This window comes from Elephantulus edwardii, unplaced genomic scaffold, assembly GCF_000299155.1.
Source record: "Elephantulus edwardii isolate Elephantulus edwardi_28Jun2011 unplaced genomic scaffold, EleEdw1.0 scaffold00138, whole genome shotgun sequence".
NCBI classification, from domain to species: domain Eukaryota; kingdom Metazoa; phylum Chordata; class Mammalia; order Macroscelidea; family Macroscelididae; genus Elephantulus; species Elephantulus edwardii.
This window is the reverse complement of record NW_006399888.1, coordinates 3059250-3066357: the sequence shown is the minus strand read 5'-3', so window position 1 is coordinate 3066357 and position 7108 is coordinate 3059250. Positions and strand designations below refer to the sequence as shown.

General features: G+C 44.3%; 1 pseudogene; it reads left to right on the top strand.

Annotated features, from left to right (window-relative positions):
- Positions 1–6093: 6093 nt before the first annotated feature.
- LOC102867066 overlaps positions 6094–7108 on the top strand; it is a 19610-nt pseudogene continuing 18595 nt past the window's right edge.

Sequence of the window (7108 nt, the reverse complement as noted above, 5' to 3'; positions counted from 1 at the left end):
GGCCAAGCCCAGAGGATCCGACAAGAACAGGCCGATTGCTTCCCACCACGGTAGACGTGAGGAATGCGTCCTCTCAAGGTCCAGAGGATAACCTCAGCTCCCTGCCATTTTGAAAGTGGGACTTGGGGACAGAGAAGGAGTCAGGCGACACTGCAGATCCTGGTGGAGAGGTGGTAGTGGGCTGGGAGAGAGGCTTCCAAGCTGTGGCTCCTGGCACAGGTGACCCTGGTGGAGCCCCCGGGACCCAGGTCTTGTGATGACACACTCTGATCAGATGGAGGAGGCTTCTTCACAACAGCAGGACAGAGCTTCACCTCAGTCCCGGTTGCCACCCGAAGACTCCCCAGAACTGCCCTGCAGAGGTGCACAGCTGCCAATACTAGACATAAGTAACCAGTTCATTGGAACTGTCCTGTTGAAATAATCACAATTAAAGGAAAAGAAGAAATCATTTTATTTTCTTTAAGTTGGTAAGTATAGATTCAAAGGTACGTGTGACAATAATTCTGGAAATAAATGAAAAGACACCTGAGGTCTTGAGTTGGCCCGTTTTCCTTTGCTTTGCTTGGTGAAGAGAGATTATTGGCCCCTAGTTTACCCATACAAAGATCCTTTTTGGACAAACTATGTGATTTCTGGCTATTTTTTTGTTGAGTCTCAACATTTTCAAAAAAGTATATTTGAAAAATTACATAGTTCCGATTATGCACTAGAATACATTTCTTCAACTTCTGTTAGGAAAGGTGAAAGAACATCTAAAACATGCATCAAGACTGACTCACAGCAACTTTATGCACCACAGGACAAAATGTTGCTTGGTGTCCTGAGCCACTGTCATGACTGTGGGCATGTTAGAGTCCATTGTCTCTCCCACTGTGGTGCAATTTGAGGGGCTCACTGCAGAAGATCGAAGACTACAACCTTCAATATGAATTGACCAATGGACCAAGAAGATCTAAAATGATGCTAGATGGAGAAAAGATTGAAGATCTCAGTTATTTCACTTTACTAGGATCCTCCATCAATATCCATGGTAGCAGCAGACAAGAAATTAAAAGTTATGTTCCTGTAGTAAAATGTGTTGTTAAGGCTCTCTCCAAAGCGCTACAGAGTAACCATATCATTAAAAAATTTTATTATTGTTAATTTTAATGAAAGTTTACAGAGACTGAGGATTTCCATCCACTCAATGTTGAACTTTTCTCCCTGCCCACCTCTCCCTTCCCCCAGTTCGCTCTTCTCTTGGAAAAGAAAAATTCTTTCATTGTTATACAATCCCTCTCCCCAAGTCCACTCCACTATGCAGCCTTTACTCTGGACACCTGTCATGACAATAATACCTGATCACATATCGCTTTTAAACAGTTTTCTCCCTCATCTGTTTCAATGCAGTATACATTACGTATCCCATCTTTCTCAGTCTCCCCTCGCAACCCTGATGTCAATCCTGTTTTACAACAGTGGCACTATGCAGTATGTGCCCTTTTGTGACTGAGATATTTCACTCAGCTTAATGTCCTCAAGGGTCACTCATTTTGAATAATATTGCATGAGTTCCTTGTTTTTCAGTGTAGCGTAGTATTCCATTGTGTGAATATACCACAGCTTCTCTATCCACTTGTTTTTTGATGGGCACTTAGGTTGTTTCCAACTCCTTGCTATTAGGAACAAAGCCATGATAAATATGGGTGTGCATATATCTGCCTGGGTGGCTGTTATGGTCTCTTTGGGGTATATTCCCAGTAGTAGAATTACTGGGTCATAAAAATATCATTTTTAAAGACTAAAGTGGACCTGAACCAAGCTATGGTATTTAAACTTGCTTCCTATGCATCTTGCTGTTGTTGTTAAGTGCCGTTAATCTGTAGACAGCTCATAGTGACCCTATGAATGAAAGACATGAACACTTGTATAACTTTCATCATATCTCCACATTCATAGACTTTGTGGAGGCAAGCTATTTCAGAAGCGAATGCCACTCCTGCTTCCAAGCTTGTTTTATTCAGGGAGCTCCAGCAAACACTGTCCACCATTATCGCATTTGACACATCAGTATCACAGTATTTAGCATCACAGCAACCACGAATTACCTCTGTCCAGCAAATGAACAGACCAGTGCTATACCACTTAGAAGAATGTTTGACCAAAAATAATTAAAACCTAATGTGTTTTTAAATAGGAGGCTGAATTAAATAATTTCACACCCATTAGCGAGTCAACATTCTACCCTAATCCTCACCAGACCCAGCAAACAAAACTCTGTAGAATCCAGCTGCAACAGACTTAATGTTGGATAAAGAATAAGGTTGATAGAAGAACCCCTGCCTTTGAATTGTTGCATCTGAGAAGAGTTCTGAATGCTCTATGGACTGCCAAAAGAACAAACAAGTCTGTTTGGGAGTGCTTCTTGAAGCAAGGATGGTGGTGAAACTTTGTCTCGCCTCCTTTGGGTCTGTTGTCAGGAAGAGCCAGCTCTTGGAAAAAGACATCATGCTGGGAAAGGTCTAGGGTCATAGAAAAAGAGGAAGACTCTCAGCAAGTTAGATTGACTTTAAAAACGGACCTGATCATGTTAGAGATCGTGGATTTGGCACAGGATATATAGCAGGTCAGATCTGTTGCTCACAGAGTCACTGTGAATTGCAGAAGACTTGATGAAGCTTAACAAAAGTGAAAAGAACAATTGTTAAAAAGTAAATGGCTAAGTCTTTCTTCCTAGTGTCTTATTTAGTCTGAACGTTCTGCTGAAACCTGTCTACCATGTGTGACCCTGATGGAATTTGAAATACAATCAGTATAGCTAAGAACATCATAGCAAGATGCAAGTCCCAACTATAGAGCAAACTACATATAAGTAGTGGTCAAGGAGAAAGAAAACGGCTTTATTTAATGAGCAGATGAAGCTTAGATGTAAAGACTTCAGGAAAATAGGAATGACATAAGTTTGTTGATACCAGGAAATGGCTCCCAAGAACAGTCATTGTATTTCCAGGAATTTTACAAGTTGATTATTAAATATGGTCATTACAAACAAACTATAAAATATTATAATTATGTTATTGAATTATATTCACAACCGAAGTCCTATCAAAATGCTTCACTTCTTAGTGATTTCCTACATTTGAATACTACACACTACTCAAAGTTAATCACATCTGTTGCCATCGTTGGACCTGAGTCCTGTTCCTCTCACCTGGGAGAGATGTATGACAGAATCCTCCTTCACCCTGATGGCAAATAATTTGAAAAGCATCAGTACTGGAGGAAGACTTATTAGCAATCTGTTCTGTGCAGATGACAGCAACTTCCACACAGAAAGGGAAGATGAGGTGATCTTCACAACTAGACCACTAGGCAACATCATGGTTGATGGAGATGAGGTTGGACTTGCAAATGACTCCCTTTTTCATGGATTCTCAGTAAAGCTCCTTGGTACCAGTAGTCAAAAAATTCAAAAATAAAGCTCTGGTGGCCTAGTGGCAAGAAGTGGACTTGCAATCCCGAAGGCATGTGGTTCGACTCCACCAGATGCTCCACCAGAGAAGGAAGGGCAATCTCTCCCTGTGCCAGTCGGATCTGATTTGACAGTACATAACAAGGGTGTGTGTGTGTGTGTGGGGGGGGGGGGAGCCAAAGACTATTACATTGGGAAAGTCTGCTGTCAGGGAATCTCTTCAAATTGTGCAACAGTAAATGAATATTAAAAAATGAAAGTAAACTGGGAAAGGGAGAAGGAGAAGGGAAAATGTGCAAGAATGAATGAAAAACATAACTTTTCAGTAAACTTTCATTAAATCACAATTAAATTTTAAAGAAACACCAAAAATTAACACAACCCACCCAAACGTGCTAAAGAGCAAAAATGTCCATTTCAAGGCTGGCGTCCAATCTGGTCCAATTAATGATCATTTCATTTGATTCTTACGCATCTGAATTTTGTACAGTGAACGAATAAGGATGACCAGAGAATCAATGCCTTTGAGTTGTGATGTTGGAAAGAAGAATGCTGAATATCCAAGGACTTCCCAGAGAACAAGCAAGTATGTCTTTGAGAAAGTGCAACCAAGGTGGTCCTTAGGGGCAGGGATGGTGAAGCTTCCTCTCGCATACCACATACCATGGGCATGTTGTTAGAAGAGTCCTTGGAAAGGTTAAGGGTCTGGGTACGGAGGATGACTCACAGGAAGGTGGATTGACAGAGTCGCTGTAACAGTGGGCGGGAGTCAATGAGAGAGAGCGAGGATAGGACAGAGTTCACATCTGTTGTTCCTTGTGTCCCTTTGAGTTGTACTCAGCTCGAGTGCACTTAACAACAACAAGACCCCCAAACGTCAGAGGAGACTGAGCCTGGTTTCTGCACTCTGTGACCCCACCTCTCTGGGGATGAGGGGACCTCTCCTCTTATAGGTATTAGTTCGTCCTCATACCCAGTCTATTCTCAGGTTCCGCTCTCCTTGTGCCTTTACCAAATCAAAGAGCATCGGTGCCTGCTCCTTTCCCAGATTTAGAGTATGAACTAGATAAAAAATTCACAGTGCTGTAAAATGAATGAATGAATGAATGAAATACGAAATCTTAAAGCCAGGAATTTCATCAGTAAAATCATTAACCCTAATTTTCAAATGATCACTAACTATTCTTTCCACTAACCCACTTCCACCCATTTAACTGGACTGATTTTCTCGTCAGTGACTATTATGCCAACTCTTACTCCTAGATCTGTTCTGAAAACGGCCCTGCTGTGGAAGAAAGCTCTGTGGAACCAGTCACCAGTCCTCTCCTCGCTGACAACGTGGATAACATCAGTTTACGATCATTTAATTCATCTCCAGGTACCATCCGTTTCTCTTGTTCAGATGCTACTATGTTCAGGTGTGCACATTGTCTCAGTTATCTAGTGTTGCTGTATCAGGTACCACAAGGGAATGGTTTTAATAAATAAAGGTGTAGTCTCACATTTTAGGTGGCTTCTTGTTGTTAGGTGCCACTGAGTACAACTCATAGTGACCCTGTGAACTCTGTCCTCTCCGGTGCCATCCTCACCATCTCTGACACACCTGAGTCCATTGCAGCAGTATCTGTGTCAATCCATCTCATTGAGGGTCTTCCTCTTTTGCCGACCCTCCACCTTTCCAAGCATGATGTTCTCCAAGGAATAGTCTCATTCAGTGTTGTGAGTGATAAAATACTATCCATATTCAAACAAGGAAACCTATTAATACTACTATTTGATGGCTTGAAGTACAAATTTGAGGCCTGATTGAAGGCGTCGAACAAAAACACGAAAACTTCAGATATTCAGCCGTAGACAGTGCTTTGGAGCAGCTGGATCCAATGGTCAAGGGGCAGCAGCAGAAGGCAGGGCCCTGTTGGGGCCTCTGGGCAGCCTTCCTGCTTGCATGTGCTTTCCGGTTGGAAGTGACCCAGCTGATCCTCCAGCAGGTTTTCAGAAGCTGTAAACTGCATAGGAGGAGACTGTCCATCTTTTTTTTTCCTGTGGAGCAGCTGGTGGATTCGAACCACCTGCTTTGGGGTTGGCAGCAGAGCTCCTTACCATCAAGCCACCAGAGCTTCTTCCTTACTTCCTTTAGAGTACCGAGAGCTCTCGGTTTCTGGGCCTGACAGGTGGGCTTTGCCTTGGGGAGGTAATGTGAGAAAGGCCCTGTAAGTTTCCATTGTTGTTCCTGTAGATTTGGGCTGTATCCTTCCTGACTGCTACTGGACGGCCGGGATGGGAAGGGGTAAGAGGAGGGCAGGAGTTAGAAGTGAAGGACTTTCGCTAGGTGGACCCTTTTGGGACAAGGGATTCTGGCTGCCACCGCTCTAGGGATCCCCCAGATACAATGGGGGTGAGGCTGCCTTGACGTCAGCATCATCACGAGGATACTATTATGACACTCCCACTCTAGCGGCCCTGCGGATTGGCTGCAAGCAGAGGGGGCGGGGACCAAGAAGAGCCGGGTGACCATGGCCTGAGATGGGCAGAAGGGCTGGGCTGGAGAGGTGGCACCCCGCCTCCTGCTCCTGTACTAGCTCTTTCCATAGGTGCCTTTCCGTGTCCTTGGTCCCCCCGACCCTCACCCGGCGTGGGCCATGGTCCCCCATCCCTGCCCATTTCAGATCCCAGCTCCCAGCCCCGAGGGCGCACCTGCTGTCCCCCAGGAGGTGGAAGGAGTGGCTATACTGAGCAGGTGAGGCGGGCCAGGGGGACCAACAAAATCCTTGTGTCCTGCTGCCAACCTAACGGATAGCCTTTGATTTTCTTAGTAAACACCATAATCGTGGAGGGGGAAATCCCCTAAACAAAAACCCTAAACCTTCTTTGTAGTAGATTACAGGCTGGAATGAAGCAGGCGCCCTCGTAGAAACAGGCCAGAGGAAAATGACATCAAGATCCCTGACTGCCGATAAGGAATCTTCCTGTTCGCAGCTGAGTGGTGCTGGCTCGGCTCCATCGAACTATTGTTACAGCCCGAACTTCCATAAAATGGGTATAATTATAGCATCTATTGTCTGGGGGGGTTTGGGTGAGGAATACATGCTTATATTTGAAACGTTCATGAAACAGTTCCTTACCTCAACTAAGTGTCCATTCAACATTAGGTGTGGACAGGAACTTTAGGAGAGAGGCGTCTGAGGAAGAGCCAGCCTCCTGCAGCGCCCTGGAGGTCCAGGGGGAGAGCGTGTCATGAGAAAAGAGGTGTAATAGACGCCAAATGCAATATATATGTCTAATCTCGGCTGATTTGAAGAAAGAAATACGTTAGAGAACAGAATACACCATCAGCCTCCACGTTGCATTTTAGATGAAGTTGAATGTTTACAATTGGCCACCAGATGGCACTCCAGGCAAGTTTAGTGGAAGGTGCCTGTTTTCACCACTCTGGAAATGTGATAAGTAAACCATTCTCCTTTGGGTCTGACATCCCTCTATGAAATGGCAAGAGTCATGTGATGGGATGCCATCAGTTCTTCTGTTCACTGGGTTGTGACTACAGTTTAGTCCATGGATCCTGATAAGGGCTCTGAGCCTGATCACAACAGCCCAAACCCAACTTAATTAACACCCAAATTCTGAGAAGTACCATCTTCCTTCGTCTTCCCCAGG